The 18,811-nt window shown below is 33.4% G+C and overlaps 1 long non-coding RNA gene and 1 pseudogene across 1 annotated transcript; one reads left to right on the top strand and one right to left on the bottom strand.

The window, feature by feature from the left end:
• Positions 1-4,237: 4,237 nt before the first annotated feature.
• On the top strand, positions 4,238-8,675 carry LOC143045844 (uncharacterized). Its single transcript, XR_012969033.1, has 3 exons — positions 4,238-4,424; positions 7,050-7,184; positions 8,410-8,675. It is a non-coding gene; the product is annotated as an uncharacterized LOC143045844 (long non-coding RNA).
• Positions 8,608-17,979, bottom strand: LOC143045843 (ectonucleotide pyrophosphatase/phosphodiesterase family member 5-like; annotated as a pseudogene).
• Between the last annotated feature and the right edge of the window lie 832 nt (positions 17,980-18,811).

Raw genomic sequence — 18,811 nt, 5'->3', positions numbered from 1 at the left:
GACGGGGTAAAATTGATTATCAGGTCAAGATCTATCTGCCCTGAAATTTTCAGATGAATCGGACAACCCGTTGTTGGGTTGCTGCCCCTGAATTGGTAATTTTAAGGAAATTTTGCAGTTTTTGGTTATTATCTTGAATATCATTATAGATAGAGATAAACTGTAAACAGCAATAATGTTCAGCAAAGTAAGATCTACAAATAAGTCAACAATGACCAAAATTGTCAGAGAACTCCTTAAGGAGTTATTGTCCTTTATATTCAATATTGAACAACTTTTCATCATTTTTGTAACTTGTACAAAAATGTTCTTTTCTAAAACTATGGGCCAAATTTAACCAAACTTGGCCACTATCATTACTAGGGTATCTATTTTAAAAAGTGTCTAATGACCCTGCCTGCCAACCAAGATGGCCGACATCAGTAAATACAGTAACAGGTGAGCGACACAGGCTCTTGAGAGCCTGTAGTTTAGGATGTTGAATAGATTATAAAAGTAAACTACACACAATTTTTGGACGAGGGAAATGTTAGTTTCTGGTCATATATAATCGATCATGCCATCATATTCCGTTCGTTTGATGTGTGTGTGTGTGATATTTTGATTTAGCCATTTGATAAAGAGACTTTCTGTTTTAAATTTTCCTTTGAGTTTTTTATTTTTTGTTAGGTCACTTTTTTATTCACCAATTTCGTCAATTTTGCTCGTTGTATGTATTTATTTCGTTGAAATTGAAACTTTCAATTTTGACCTCTTCGTCAAAATTTGCGAAGAGTGTAGCTGTCTGAAGTTTGGCCAGCAAAACTGTAGTCAAAATAAATGATTGAAAATTAAGAAAACACAAACTTTTTTTAAAGATAAATTGAGGTTCTGTTTTATTTTTTTTTCTGTCAGATGTTGTGTTTGCTACACTTTTGTTGAGTAGTATAAACAAGTTAGAATACAATCTGAGCATTTAAGAGCTCTGTAATCGACTGATAAATAATATCGCTTTTTTGTGCATTTTTCCTTTGATCTTTTTTGTGATAATTTTTCATATCATGCTACTCGCTTAAGATGGAAAAATTATCGCTAGAAGATACGGAGGCACGTGTCGTTGCTAATGAAATTGAGATGAAATTGACAACGTCGTCATAGGTAAAATATCGATAAGCAGATTATCATTGATCATCTCAACTCAATTGCTTTTCTCGCCTTCGCCGTACCGATGAACGATAATCTATAAATATAAATAATAGATCATTGAATGGAAACAGATATATATATAGAACGTGTAATCAAAACAAGCAGTTACCTGCCTACCTAGTCCTTGTTATATCCCGAGACATGTAGGACAACGGCTAGATCGTTCAACGCATCTCTGTTCTAGGCTGGTTTTGTTTTGTTGGTCTTACGTGCATGGGCAGAATATCCTTAATATCTTTTAGGCAGCTGTTGATAAAACTGGTAAAGCATGTTGATGTCTTAACAGTCATTCTTCATCATTCTTCCCTATACAACAGCACTTATAGTAAACAGCTATTATATATCATTATTTTGGGTTCTTGCTGATGTTATTAGAGTTCCATATATGAAATGGCTTACAAAATGTAGTATTGGTGATTTTTTTCCTGGCTCGGAAGTGCATTCCGAATATGTCCCCCTTAAAGAGTCTCTAGGATGTTAAAAGTCATAACCTCGGATTTTTTATGTTGCTGTTAAGTCCAGTAATACTTATTTTTTTGTAATTTGGGGGTTTTATCTTTCATGTGTATTTCTCTAGATGTGACTTAAAATGTAAACAAATTAAAACGAGAAACTAAAGGCCTTATTTAAAATATTTACCTATTATATCTGTTTATTTTGTTCACACATGGTTGTCAATATAATGGAATTTGATGCGACTTTCATACAAGTGTGTTTATCTAGCTATAAAACCAGGTTTAATCCTACATTTTCTGCATAAGAATATGTGTGTAATAAATTAATGTATACATGCCAGTAGACAGCTATCACTCTGTAAATTGTAAATAACACGTAATATTATGTAGATTATAAAAAGTTTGCCAATGAAATCCCCTGGTTTTATTGGTTATTACCAATACTAGGCAGAACCTTAGTGCCATTTTGTAGCATTAAGAGGCTTTGTTAAAAACTATTAGTGAAATAAAGTATCTGAAGTTTGAAAAAAAGAAGAGAATATATCTGTACCAAGTCAGGAATATGACAGTTGTGATGACTGGTGATGACTGCTGTACCCTATTTTGACAATTTTACCTATTATGTCTGTTTTGTTCACGCATCGTTGTAAATATAATGAAATTTGATGCGACTGTCATACAAGTGAGATGTTTTGCGATATAAAACCAGGTTCAACCACCATTTTCTACATAAGAAAATGCATGTACCAAGTCAGGAATATAACAGTTATCCATTCGTCAGATTTGTTTTATCTTTTGATTAGGACTTATATCTAGTTATTTTCATTTTTTAGTCCAAGAGTTCCAAATAGTGAAGTTGCAATCATCACTTTATTATTACATTAGATGTATGTTTCATTATAATACGTTATTATGATTGGCTAACTGCACATCACGTGTTATTCCTTAAGGAATTGCATTACACAATAAAACTTATCATTCATGATAAGACGAGGTCCGACAATAAAGTGCACAGTTGAATTAAATAAAAAAGAAATGATAAAATTCGTGTTTTCATGATCCTATAAAAAATGTAATTATAAGTATTGAATGCTTCTTTTTGTAACTTCATTATAGGGTTGTAATAACGTTGACCGTACACACATTTTTAGAATGAAGCGCTTTCGCCCTTCATACAAAATGTACTTCGGTTAACTCTTTTACACTCCAATGAAGTTACAAAAAGAAGTATTCAATTCTTAAGTAAATTTTACGGACGCCATCACGGGCTGGTTGACCGTTGTGGAATATCCATTTCACAGATGATATCGGATATGTTCCTTCTAGCTGTCGTATCTACAATCCCGTTCCCTTTTCACGAATGTGACCTACCGAGTTTGTAAAAACATGAGCATCCCGACGGCTGTCGCGTGTTGAGCAGGATATGCTTACCCTTCCAGGGCTTCGAGATCAACCCCCTCCCAGTATTTACTGAGGTTCGTGTTGCTGTTGTTCCCCTATTTGTGACATTTTTACCTATTATGTCTGGTTGTTTTGTTCACACATAAAGGTCAATATAATGGAATTTGATGCAACTGTCATACAAGTAAGAGGTTTAGCGCTTCAAAACCAGGGTTTAATCCACCATTTTCCACATTTGAAAATGCCTGTACCAAGTCAGAAATATGACAGTTGTTGTCCATTCGTTTGATGTGTTTTATTATTTGATTTTGCCATTTGATATTGGTCTTTCCGTTTTGAATTATCCTCGGAGTTTGTAATTTTACTTTTTATGTACTAAATAATGAACGAAAAACAAAAATATTAACACAACAACAATCAACGAAATACTCTGGATTACAGGCTTCTGACTTGGGACCTGTGATCAAAGCGGGAGACTTTTCCAGGCAGTCTGTTCTTTAATGAACAAAGGATAATTCTAGAGAAGGAACAGAAATTTCCACACAAATATGAATAGATGGTACTTTTTTAATGAAAATATAAAAAAAAATTACCACTTTGTATGCAAGCAGACAACCTTTTTTCTACGACCATGTGCTCTTCATTCAAATATCTGTTTTCAACATTTTTAGACAACTTCATACAAATGACAGACACTTATTTTTTAATCCCAGAGACAATTACCTGTGATACAAATTCTAAACAACACTCAATTTGAAGTTTTAATATGTTTGCCTCATACTGATCGTCCTAAAAGGTTAAAGTAATTTGAACATTATCGATATTCAGGCAATTTGATTTTGCGTACTTTATTAAAAAGAGACAGCTTAGGGTGGTACTTCGAACAACTTGATTATCTGTATCGAATCAGATTTACTTTTAGCTGTATTTTTCTGCAGTTAAATTTCCGTAAAAGAACTGCTGGTGCCGATGTTTCCGGTTTATAATCGTGAATTGGTTTTTGTTTTATCAATTGGGGTGTAATTGCAGTATTTTTTGTATATCGCCTTGATCTGTTCCGCAATTTACTAATTATCAAAGAAATGTTGGATGACATTAGGGCCCATATCAGTTGGTACATCAAAGTATGCCATATCAAGGGTGCTTGACAATTATAAATTATTCTCAGACAATAATGCGTGGTAGTAGTGATCGTTAATATGACTATTTTGTGTCCGATTGAAAAAAGAAACACATTTTGCTCAACTTGTCGCCGTAAGAAATATGGAATACATGTTTCGGCTATCCGTTATTTTGAGTTTAGTTTTTGGTTACCTCTGCCGTGAGGGAATAAGGATATCGGGTAAACGAATGGTTGCTGATTCACAGATGGGCAACAGTCAGGTAAGTTGTTTATGCTCGATTTGTCTTCTTAATAAGAAAATTTGTTTTTGATATCTTGTAAAATTCTGCTTCAATGTTAAAAAAGCAAGAAAACGATTTTGATCTGTGGTCATTTCTGTCGATTGGTTTAAAAATTTGGTTGGTGATAGTTAAGTTGGTTCACATATAAACAATTTTTACTCGACGAGTTAGCGTTGAGATATACATTTTGTATTAAAAAAAGCAAAATCAACTTCACCTAAACTGAAAACAGGAAAATAAATGTTCTTAAATAGTAGTAAAGTTTTAAAAGTAAATGCAAGGTATGCAATCATCTGGCTTGTAATTTTTGGGTAAATTCATACTTCGTTGAAGCAACTCATTTAATTATAACATGAATCTCTATGATAGCTTATTTGTGAGTTACAATCATCATAAATATACTAGCTAGCTATAACATCAGGTTTCATCCACCATTTTCTACATAATAAAATGCCTGTACCAAGTCAGGAATATGACAGTTTTTATCCATTCGTTTGTTCTGTTTGAGCTTTTTATTTTACCATTTGATAAGGGATTTTCCGTTTTCCGCATTACAGAAAATAACAAACACTCTTGATTACCAAATTCAAACTCATCTGTCGTATTAGGACTTGTTTCATGAGTTAGGTTTTTGAAATAAATATAAAAATCATGAGACTTTGAATAACAATTAGCGTTCTTTTTTCCATTATCAAAGTCATTGAAAAACTGTTTAGGATTATGTTTTCGCCAATAGTCAATTTGAATCCCTCATATGTCATTCAATTTCATACACCGTGATTCATTTCTAGAATAATCTTCTTCATTTTACTGGGAAAGAAGATTTTTGTAGTTAAATGCACAGCAGGCTTAAATTAGCTGGTTTACTCTGAGTTGGAAGAGATATCAATGTTATTAAGTAAGAATGATACAATACATGTATTAGATTGTTCTATTAATGACGAGAAAATCTATTCTGAACAAAATCATACTTTGTGGTTTTCACACGACTTGTAGTTCATTTCAATCTTTAAGAATTTGGCGATTTAAATTATTTCTATTCCTAGAATTAGACTAGACTGATATGTAGTAGCGTTGTTTTCGGTTCGTTTGATGTGTTTGATACCTTTGATAACTATTTACACCACTGGGTGGATGCCACTGCTGGTGAACTTTTTGTTCCCGAGTGTATCACCAGCCCAGTAGTCAGCACTTCAGTGTTGACATGAATATCAATTATATGGTCATTTTTAAAAACTTCCTGTTTAAAGAAGTATGAATTTTTCGAAATACTAAGGATTTTCTTATCCCAGGCATGGATTACCTTAGCCGTATTTTGCACATTTTTTTTAGTTTTGGGTCCTCAATACTCTTCAACTTGTACTTGTTTGGCTTTATATCTATTTTGATCTGAGCCTCACTGATGAGTCTTATGTAGCCAAAAAACGCGTCTGGCGTATTAAATTATTAGCCTGGTACCTTTGATAACTATTTGAGCTTTTTATTTTGCCATTTGATAAAGGGCTTTCTGTATTGAATTTTCCTTGGAATCGGTATTTTTGTTATTTATTTTTTTCTTGCAAATTTATCTTGAAATTAAAAAAAGCTGAAAGAAATGATAATCAAAGTATAACCAGAACATTTAATGTTTTCCTGAATATTTTTTCCCGCTACACTTATAGTTACTACAGCAACGATTTTAGATGACCATCTTACCAACAACAAAAAAGTGGAACATTTTTCAAATACGATTGCATTTTTCACATTGGCAATATCTTGCAATAATTTTAGAAACAAGTGTAAGGGAAAGAGTCAGCATTTACTACAATTCCACTGATGAATTATGCACTGCGGAATGATATTTATGGCTTGGTTGGCTTAAATCAATTTTAACTAGGTCTATACTAACGTCAACAGTATCAATTTTATTTCACTGCACCAGATGCACATTTCGACATTTAATGTCTCTTAATAATATTCGGTGATGCTCAGCTCAAAATATTAAAACAAATTTATTTCAAACGTTAAAGAAGTGATAAAACAAAAATAGACCAAAACCAAATTTGCCAAGGATTCAAAGCTATTAACGAGGGAGGTCCATTCCTAGGCTTAATTTTAAAATGTTTTGCTAAAATTGTATAAACCCAAATTTCAATAAAACAGTATCCATTTAAAAGTCTACCAGCAGAGGTACTAGTATCCACCCATGCCGTGGTAATAATAACGTTAACCTTATCTTATTCACTGCATCAGAAATTGAGAAGTAGATGGCATAGTTATAAAAGATGTAGTTCAGTTTTCCATGGAAGTATGATATCAAAATTATACTTCCATGACTTAACATAAGATACATATGTTCGGTGTGTATTTAAAATTAAAGGCTGATAATCCTCATGTGAATAAACTGCAATTGGAATTAGAAAATAATCATTTTAAGTAATGTGTAAACAATAAAACTCTCAATTCAGTGTTTTTAATAAACAAACAAAAGTATGGTTTTCCCAAATTCCAATTCCTCTGCCAAAAATTTGACAGATTATTCCTATGAAAGGAAATTATCTTTATGTGTAAACGATACCAATATTTACCCCCCAAAATACGTTTTTATACGTTAAATATTTACAGACATTATCAAATCCAAGTTATCAAGCTTTACTAGAAGCGGCCAGTGATGGTTTCCCCAGTAGAGATGAGATTCAGAGATTTGCACCTGACACACCATCTCCTAATGACGTGGAATGTTATGTAGACGTTGAAACGGTAAGTTCACAAAAGAGAGACGAAGGATACATTTTATAAAGGGACATTTAAAATTCAAATCGAAAAAAAAATGACAACGCCATGACTAAAAAAGAAAAACACCAACAGACAAACAACAGCACACAAAACACAAAACACAATATAAAATTACAAAGACTAATGAATCTTAGAATTCTTGAAATATAAATTTTCTGTGATATTTATTTTTGTTTTTTCTGGCGTTTTTTTTTCCGTGTTTTTTTTTTATATATATTTTTCGTTGTTTTGCTTTTAGGAGGGGCTGCTTAATTGTCGATACCAACAAAAACGTCTTTGAATGAATTATTTGATATGAAACTAGACCATCGCAAACCCCGATGCATTGGCTCGAATGTACATGATAAATTGCTGGAATTTACAATCACAAAATGAAAATAGTTATGGTTCTTTCACAAGAATTACATATGAAACAACCAATCAGTGAATGATATCATAGCATAGACAACACCTTAAATGTATATGAAAAAACGTCAGTAACATATCTAATAACTTCTGTTGAGGTACAAAAGAGAGAATGCTGCTCTGATTAAATCCGGTTCTATGAACGTTATTTCTGTCAAATTTAAAAATGTAACTAAAAATGCACTCTATTTATATTATAACAACATGTATTGCAAAGATAGAAATAGGGAGATGCAATATGATTGCAAATGAGACATGTATTCATAAACAAAAAGGACAAAAATGAAAACAACATAAAGTCACGTACAGATTTCAAGATTAAAGCAAAACTTTTACTGTATAATTAAGGCATGACTTTAATATTTTTTCTGTCTATGAAGAAATAACATAAAAAATGTGGTGCACACTGAATAATGCGCGTTTACACATAAATCCATTTTAAACCGGAGTAAATCATGAAAAAAACGTTGATGACGTCACGGTCACATGACAAAATTATGTCTACGGGCTGATAAACAAAACGACGTCAGCCAATCAGAAGACACGTTACATCCAAAATTTAATTATTAAGCTATAATATCAGGTATGGCAGTATGTGAAACAATTCAAAATAGAAAACCAACGATCAGACGAACATTACAACAATAAACAAAAATCAAATATGTATACAACAATCAACGACAACGTCTGGATTACAAGTTTCTGTCTTGAAGTCTTAATTCAGTGTTTGGATTTATTGTATTGTTGGTTTTTTTATTCACATTGATGTCTTTCGTATTTACAGTGCCGAACACGACGAATTGGAGGACGCTGTGTAAATTTTGGAAGGACAACACTTAGAGTATGTCAAGCCGGAGAATACACGGGATTTTTGTTTAATAACCAGTGCAGTAGACAAAACAACACAAGCACTGACCCACCAACACCTTAAATCAATCAGTTTACTGTATATATAGAAATATACACAACTGACAATGTGAAATTTGCTAACAATCTATCTTAATGTAGTCATCGTTTCACTTTAAATATATTAAATGTTTATACAAACGATATTGAATTTAACTAAAACTCATACGTTTCAAAAAATATACTTTTGAATTTTGAATTAAATAGAGTTTTACACCACACAATCAATATGCTTCTGATGAATAACCTTACAAAATTAAAGGCTATATTGTCTTTCAAAAAATAAACATGGATTTGTAGACTTTCATAGAAATTATGAATTAAATTCAAGGAATCGTGTAAATATATTTTGTAAATAAAATTGAGAAAGGAAATGGGGAATGTGTCAAAGCGACAACAACCCGACCATAGAGCAGACAACAGCCGAAGGCTACCAATGGGTCTTCAATGTAGCGAGAAACTCCCGCACCCGTAGGTGTCCTTCAACTGGCCCCTTAAAAAATATGTATACTAGTGCAGTGATAATGGACGTCGTCATACTATTAAAACTCCGAATTATACTTGATTTCTACGCTGCTATTTATAAAGTAAGTTATGCAAGCACTAATTCTGTCTAGCAATTCAGATAACAATAAAAAAATTACTGTAAAATATGGAAACAACAGGTTATTTTATATCATTGTCTAACAACAAACAGCTCCTAATATTTTTAGTAGTGTACACAAAACGAATGTCAAGAATGAAACAATGTTCGCATTCGCAGCATTACTGCCTTTAGTCGCTACAAGAAAACTTGAAGTTACTGTTAGACTGCCATTGTTTGGTGCTGGTTTTATATCTAACAAATGACAGATCGTTGAATAGATATCGATACTTCTGAATGTGTCTGTTATATATTTTTCTTTGATATTTGGACCTCTAGCGAGAAATATTGGTTTCATACTATTTAGACGGTTATCATAACCATGAGCGCCTCTCCCACGATACAATGATGCTAATGTTTTGTTCTGAAATAGGAAACAACATGCAACATTCATTATCATATTATCTGAGATTGCAGTACCGGAACAAGCCAGGACTATAGATAGTCTTTTGTATTCATATTATTATACCCCCGCTTTAAAAAGGGGGGGGGGGGTATACTGTTTTACCTCTGTCTGTCAGTCCGTCCGTCAGTCCGTCCGTCCATCAGTCCGTCAGTCCATCAGTCCGTCAGTCAGTCCGTCCCATGAAACTTTCGTCACATTTTTCTCAGGAACTACACATCCACCCTTTCTGTAATTTGGTATCAACATTTATATATGTCAGTCATACCGTGTGATGCGTTTTCAGATTCATCACTTGACAACTTCCTGTTTACCGAACACTTGTCTGATTTTACACATGATAGCCAAGTTGAAAATTTTCGTCACATTTTTCTCAGGAACTACAATACAAGGATTTCTGAAATTTGGTTTCAGGATTTATATAAGTCAGCTACACCGTGTGATGCGTTTTCAGATTCATCACTCGACAACTTCCTGTTTACCGAACACTTGCATATTTTTACACTATTAATATTATCCACTTGCGGCGGGGGTATCATCAGTGAGCAGTAGCTCGCAGTTTCACTTGTTATAACTTTAATTTAGGAAAGGACTCTATCTAAGTTGTGATAATTTGTGTCTGATCCTATTTGTTATAGGCAATAAAATAAATATGTTTTAATGAACTGTATATAAACGTGGTGTCTTCTATACGTTTCAAATTTAAATCAAATATTGTATGAAAGCTTGATTTCATAATTGCAGGACAATTAATTTCAACTTTATTTTTAGTAAACAAAGCCGTTAATGTTCCTAGTAGTAAGTTGGTCATGATAAATATAGTTTATTCGCTGTAAGAGAATAAGCCATATCTAAGATACACTCGAGGAAATACTCTAGCATTGTCTTAATAATTTTTTGGTAAATAAAGGCAACAGTAGTATACCGCTGTTCGAATGTCATAAATCAATTGAGAGAAAACAAATCCGGGTTAAAAACTTAAACCGAGGGAAACACATCATCTATAAGAGGAAAACAATGAAACAACAAAAACAATGAAGTGCAACAAAAATCAAACGACAATGCAACATTACCTTAGCTGTATTTTGCAAAACTTTTAGGAATTTTGGTCCTCAATGCTCTTCAACTTCGTACTTTATTTGGCCTTTTTAACTTTTTGGATTCGAGCGTCATTGGTGAGTCTTTTGTAGACGAAACGCGCGTCTAGCGTAAATACAAAATTTGATCCTGGCATCTATGATGAATTTATTTACACACACAGAAACGAACTATAAGATAACAATTGTAATTTACTGACTTGGTACAGCACATATTATGAAAAAATGGAAACATAGACTTTTACACCACTAAGGTGGATATTTGTCTCTTTACCAGTTGATACTATATTGAACTCATTGTGAGACCGAGTAGAAGCAGTACAGACAGTCCCTACTTTTCAAGGAAATTAACTTTTAATTGCTCTTTTCTAAATGCCATATGTACCATCATAAAATAGTTTTACTTACTTTTGTGATTGACCATCCTTCTTCGGCAAGCAGAAATACTGGCATAATGCGTCTGCTGTTTCTGTAGTGCCAGTGATCGGGTATTTCTTCCTTCTTGAAAACTGAAATATGTGAAACCTTCCGAAGACTTCGGACACCATTATCTATCTGTCCTAAAATAGGTTGGACTTGCATTATTGGACCGTTATCCACAGTAAACTGTAGTTTGCTCATATCCACATGATCTGTAATGTCCACTACTTTGTTAGCAGTATCTATAGTTGTCATTCCATGATCGCTGGTCAATATCAAATTCACCTTGTTCGTGAGATTATGCGAGTCAAATTTATCCAAAAGATATCCTAAAATCTTATCCATAGCTTTAACCTTGTCAATAATCTGAAGCGAATCTGGACCATAGGCATGTCCAGTGGCATCCGGTTCATGGAAATACAGAAGTACAAGATCTATTTGTTTATCTGTCAACCATTTTATAGCAGTATCAATACGATTTTTGAAAGGCACTGATTTTTTATACGGCTTGCCTTCCAAATGTTTGGTCTGTAACCCCTGATTTCGGCCTCACTTCCTGCCCAGAAATACGTGGCACTTGTCAGGTTTTGACGACGTGCAGTTACCCATATAGGTTCTCCACCATTCCACCATCTCGTTTCGTGATTTCTCAAGTTGAAAGTGCTGTTGAAAACTGGATCATACATTTTATTCCCAATGATCCCATGGCTGTCTTCATATAGACCTACAATTTAACAATATCATTGTTTCAAAGACAGAACTTTGTCAACGAGTGAGAAGTTTAACTAGCTATAAAACCAGCCATTTGCTACCAAAAAATGCCTATACCAAGTCAGGAATATGACAGATCATATCCATTCGTTTGATGTGTTTGAGCTTATGATTTTGTCATTTGATTACGGACGTTCATTTTAATTTCAGTTTTTCTCGGAGTGCGGTTATTTTGTTATTTTATTTTTTTTTCCAAACATTTAGCAACGTCTAAAATACAGGAACATGAATATCAGTACAACTACAGATAACCATTATAATTCCAACAACCCACAAAGACCTATACTCTACAGATTAAAGTGTTCGCGCTAAGCTTCACTAGGAAAATTCAACAGACTTTTTATTTAGTTTGCATTCTTTGATTGGTATGATATGCATGTGTTTGCAATCTATTTATTTTTTAATAAGAGTAATACTTTCATGCCAATTTTGTTGCAATATATAACAATTTTAAAGGTGTTTCTTCATTCATTTATTAAAAGCACAGACACTTATCTCAGAAAATATCATATATACCTTAACATAATATAAAGGTATATAAAAAGAAAACAATTGAGACAAGTGCTTGTGAATAAAAGTTCACATTTAATACGGTTTATCTCATTTAAAAGATAAACCAATTTAATGAAAGAGCCTTGATTAATTGCGTTATTTTGCCGCCAAAGAACTATTGCATCATTCGGATCCGTATCTTGTTTTTTGCTATTTAACTTCAAATGACTCTTCAGCCTTACATTTAACTAGCCGCTCTTGCATGTAGACTAGTGAAAGTTTCAAAAATGAACTAGTACCAGTTTGCGCTTTAAACTGTTTCGTGACATCAGCTTTCGAAGTGAACTGTTGTCGTTATTTTCCACATAAATTATTTGTTTGTTTTGCTTTGCCTTAAACTTGATTCCTTAATCAAAATTAATCCTATTGAATATCGCTTTTCAAGTAGTAATTAAGGGCGTAATATAACAGTCGGAAACCAGGTTGAAATAGAACAAAAGAATCGAAGCTCTTTGTTAGAGAAGGCGATAAATGTTTACTGTATTGTTTACTATAGTGACAAACTTTTTAAAAGTTAATAGAAACAAACAAAATTGCAATTTTCTTCTCAATTACGAGGTGTTTTATTTCAAAAACACCATTTGCATAAGTTTTCAATTTATCTAGTTCATAGTTAAGCAGAACAATTAGATATCAAGTCGACGACATGGGTATCTTTCAAGTTGGATGACAAAAATGCATAACCTCCGATTTTTTTGAAAAAATTACTACGGACGGAAACCATATCAATCTATTACTTCAGTAATTTTCGTGTCTGCCCTTCCATTATGTGACTAAAGAAAAAAATTCAAAAATGGGTAACAATTGTATCGAAAAGAGAAAATCGAGTGCACCGTTTTATGTTAGGGCGTGTTTGAGTTGAGTATTTTGTCTTGATATCGTACAAAGCAAGAATATTTCATACATCGTCTCGCTTCAAATTCTATCATTTTTATACATTAAAGCTACAGGTTGACGTTAAAACACAAAAAAATCACAGTACTAAAAGATGAAATATATAGGTCAAGTGAAATACCTATCTAATGAGTCACAAAAACAGAGAAGGTGTGTTCGGATAGCTATTTTTTTACTGAAAGTACTTGACGACAGTCTTTCAAGTTGGATGATGAAAATGCATATCTTCGAAAAATTCCAATATTTTTGTGTGTGATAACTAGAGTTTATAGTCTTCATACACTAAAAAAATCTAGTCTGCCCTTCCACGAAATATTTATTTAGAATTTTTTTAAATGTTTATGAATTTTCGAAAATTCCACCTGACAACCGATCAGACAATAGTTTTAAGTTGAATCAATGCAGACAAGATTATTAACTGATGCTCATTAGCTAGTTGATACATTTGTCTTTAAAAATACAACTGACATATAAGGATCGTAATGGTGCAATATGGATAAATTTATCGGTTTCCAAGAGCAAAATTGGTAGCGCGTCATCCCTACAATGGCCTCCGTTTCTACGACTGTGAAAATGAACTGGCGTAATGGGGAGATAATTTTGACGAAGTAGGATCCTGACTGATAAGATGAAATAAAAAAAAATAACGAATTAAAAATTGATACTCGAAATTGGAAGAGCATTTGTTGCGGAACCAAATAAGCTACAAAAATATTGATAGGTTATGGAGCTCCTTTTCAAGTTTTTATATCTTTTTCTAAATGGATGGGAACAGGAAAACAGTTAATATCCCTGCTACAAACAATTTTCAGTTATGTAAATATTGCGTTAATTGCAACCTGGAACGTCATTTCAACCCCACGTATATATAAACACGTCGATCTTAACTATCAACATCGGATCAAGTAAAAGTAGGTTGAGGCGGATATTAAATCATTTTTGTATACGAAACAGCTGGACTGTTAATCAACAGTAATTTCCTCTGTGGTAAATATTTATTCGGTGATGTTTCTTTACATATGCTGACTTGCCATAATCAGAATAAGATTAAAAATTCTCGATAGAAAGCCGAAGCAGTTATAGATATAGGAAGATGTGGCATGAGTGCCAATGGGACAAATCTCCATCTTAGTCACAATATATGAAAGTAAACCATTATAGTCTAGTCTAGTATTATTTTTATTATAGAATTGGGATATGAGCAATACTAGGTCACCGTAAGCAAAATAAAACGTAAATTATAGCTTTAAATGTCATCGGCGTGACACAATGTGAAATAATTCACACGAAAAAATCAACGGCACCGTTTATGCTTGAATAAAAAGGCGAAAATCACTACAGGTATAGCAGACAGAAACCATGCATCGACAATCACTGCATTACAGATGTTTGACTTGAGATATGTCCAATTAGTTTATTTTGTAAGTCAATTGCTTTGAAGGAGTTATAATGAGTACAACAGATGAAGTCACGTCCAAACTTATCGAACAATCGAATTATCAATCAATTATTATTACTTTACAAGGAGTGTTTGTGATAGTTTAGTATGTATATGTGATACATATATAATAATGTTCAATAGAAACAAAGTAACTCTCGTTCAAAACTTACGACGCTTTTGTTTAACACTCCACAAATGTCAATACTGTAATTTTGAATATATAAGTCTTGTCACAGTATCAACTCTAAGTACACAGAACTGAAACGTGAGGTACAGAAACAAATACGCAAGGCATACTGGAGATATATTGAAGACAATCACATAGTCACACCACGCAGTGAAAGTAATGAAAACCCAAATTGTATGAAGCGCTTCTGGTCATATATAAAACATAAAAAATCTGATGGAAGTAACATACCACCACTAAAATCAGATGGCCTGCTTCACGAAGATTCATCTGATAAAGCCAATATATTAAACCAGCAGTTCAAAGATGCAGTTTCCAGTAATCAGAATTTACCAGCTCAGAATACAAACAGAGATGCAAAATGACTGGGAACTTTGAAACAGCAGCAGACATAAACATAACAGAAAATGGAATAAAAAAGCTACTGTTAGCACTCACCCGCTTAAAGCAGCAGGCCAAGATATCTTGACAGCTAGAGTACTTAAAGAGATGGCTTTACGTATAATAAGTAACCCCAATCGTAACAATGATATATCGAAGATTATATAAAAAATGGTACCAACGATATGGAAAACAGCAATGTATGCCCAATTTTTAAAAAAAGGAAAAAAGATTTGAAGCCATCAATTATAGACCTGTATCTCTTACCTCAATCTGCTGCAAAATTATGGAGCATATTGTCACCAGCTACATAATGAATCATGCAGATAGATATAACAAACATCCTATACAAGATGCAGCACGGTATAGAAAACAATTGTCATGCGGAACCCAACTAGTGGAGTTCATTGATGACATAACGAGGAACCTTGCAACAGACTACTTCATCATAGATTTCTCGAAGGCAATCGACAAAGTAAGCCACAGCCTCCTGATCCATAAACTTGACCATTATGGAATTAGAGGAAAAACAAATACTTCAATAAAAGGCTTATTCTCTGATAGAACACAGTGCGTTGTCATAGAAAGGGAGAAGTCTGACTCCATAAATGTAGAGTCCGGAGTCCCACAGGGATCTGTACTAGGACCAAGCCTCTGCCTCTTCTACATCAATGACATGCCGGAAAACGTTTCATCAACAATGAGGCTATTTGCAGATGACACCATTGCGTACCTCACTGTATCATCAGAAAGCAACATCCTACAAGAAGACCTAAATAAGCTAGCCACATGGGAAGATCAATGGATGATGCAGTTCCATCCTGACAAATGTGCTGTTCTGCCAATAACCAAAAAGAAGGACCCTTTACATAATAATTACATTCTCTACGGCCACAACTTAGAACATGTATCATCAGCCAAATATCTAGGAGTCACCATAACATCTGATCTAAAGTGGGGTTTTCATATAAATAACATTTCTCAGAAAGCGAATAGGACAATATGATTCCTTAAAAGAAACTTACATATAGCTAACAGTGAGATCAAGGAAAATGCATATACAGCTTTAGTAAGACCAACAATTAAATATGCGATTTCAGTTTGGGATTCTCACCTTCAAAAAGACAAGCATAAACTATACATGATTCAGCGAAGATCAGCAAGGTATGTAACAAACAGGTACTACAACACATCATCAATTGAATCCATGCTACACAAACTAAAATGGCCAACACTAGAAGAGAGAAGAAATAATGCTAGACTAACCCTCTTATATAAAATCTCAAATGAGGAAGTAAAGGTTGATGACGGCGACAAACTAATACCACCAGACAGATTATCAAGACATGAATGTTCACTCTTTCCAAATATCAGCATGCAAGTCCAGCATCAGGAAAGAGTCCTTCTATCCACGTACAATAAGAGATTAGAACACCTTGCCTGCCTCGGTGACCGATGCAGAAAGTCTTGACTCGTTCAAGAGCCTACTACATGCACGTTAAATTTTAAGTCCCATGTTTTTATTTGCACTATGTATAAATGTAATGTACAGCATAAAATTTTTCATTTTTGTTTAAATTATTTTTTAACTTATTAAGTTTGCAAGCACACACCAAACAGTGACAGGATAGCCAACCTAATGACGGTGGTCACTTAGTGGTCACTTAGTGGTCACTTAGTGGTAGAAGTAGAAGTAGAAGTAGAAATCACCATAACAGCTGTAAAGGCAGTAGCCAAAGAAATAGAAATATATGCAGATGGACATTTTTTATTGGCAGAAAATTGTTTTTACAGCTTAAGAGTGTATCCTAGAACATGTTGATGCGTATATATTTTATGTTTTCATCATGTAGTTAGCTTGTATCCTGCATGGCGTGTATGCTTATATGTCTAGAATTATAGAAGGACTGAAACATAAATTGAAAAAATAAAAAAAATGGAAAAAAATGAAGTCGATCTCCCAACAACCTCATGCGATCTTTTATCTTTAAAAGTCTTCTAATCAAATATCAACCTAATTAGAAAAACAAACTATTCTTTTAAATAACATTAAAAAAACACGTCTTTGAATAGTATTGGTGTTGTTTTAGTTCTCTCGAATATAATCCACACAAACACAAATTTTACACATTTTCCTTCTGAAACTCTTTTTGATTGATTAAGGATTAAATAATTCAATTTACAAAAAAAACAAACATTTACACAATTGATGAAAGTTCGATGACTTACCTTCTAGCCCAATGTTTCCAAATAACCCTTTGTAAAAGCAAAGATTGTTCTCAATATAACTTACCTGTAACTATAGAATAATGGCTGGGGAATGTCTTCGTTATAAAGGTGTTATTAATGTATCTGGCTTTAGTTCCATGTCGAGCAAGGCGATCAAAGTTTGGAGTGGAAACTTTCGTCAAATAGTCCCATCTGAAGCCATCCATAGAAACTAATAACACTTGAATACAGTTAATATTAATGACGAACATGGACGCAAGGACTAAAAGCACAAGTTTGTCCATCTTTGTTTCTAGTATACACGTTACCTTGAACATTCATTACATACTATAAACAATCATTACATATCCTATAAACATATACACTTAATTCAGATTAAACTGTTCGGTGCCATACATATTATACATACAGGAAGGATATCTTGTAGTTTTCGCCTCTTTTGCATAATTATGCAAAGTAGAAATGTGATGCGCCTTACATGACTAAGTGTTTCTAGTGCCGGGAAAAATCTTTTAACTTATTAAACATGTTCATTTACTATTACAAGAAGGCATTTTAAAAAAGAAGAATCGTTAACCTGCTAAAATGAAGTAAAATACACCAGACATAAAATACACTAAATAAAGGCAACAGTAGTATACCGCTGTTCGAAATTCATAAATCTATGGAGAAAAAAAAATCCGAGTTACAAACTAAAACTGAGGGAACACATCAAATATAAGAGAACTACGACACAACAGAAACACTACATTAAAATGTAACACACACAGAAACGAACTATAATATAACAATGGCCATTTCCCTGACTTGGTACAGGGCTTTTAAGATAAAAATGGTGGGTTGAACCTGGTTTTGTGGCATGCCAAACCTCCAGCTTTAATGGCAATGTTAATTATAACATTAAAATGGCAATATTACATTACAAGACTACAATACAAATAAATGGGAAAAAATATAGGACAGAGAAACAAACGATTAATAGCCAACAACCGGTGCCTGGTTAAAAATGTAATACGCTAGACGCGCGCCACGTCCATACAAGACTTACCAGCGACGCCCAGATGAAAAAAGTTTGAAAGCCAAAACAAGTACAAAGCTGAAAAGTACTGAGGACCAAAAGCTCCAAAAAGTTGTGACAATACGGCCAGGTTTATCCATCTGGGACAAGAACATCCTTATTATTTAGAATAATACATACTTTTGCAAACAGTAAATTTTATAAAAAGACTATATAATAGATATACTTGATTAAACAGAAGTGG

This window comes from Mytilus galloprovincialis, chromosome 9 (genome assembly GCF_965363235.1).
Source record: "Mytilus galloprovincialis chromosome 9, xbMytGall1.hap1.1, whole genome shotgun sequence".
NCBI classification, from domain to species: domain Eukaryota; kingdom Metazoa; phylum Mollusca; class Bivalvia; order Mytilida; family Mytilidae; genus Mytilus; species Mytilus galloprovincialis.
This window is presented reverse-complemented; position numbering and strand designations above follow the sequence as displayed.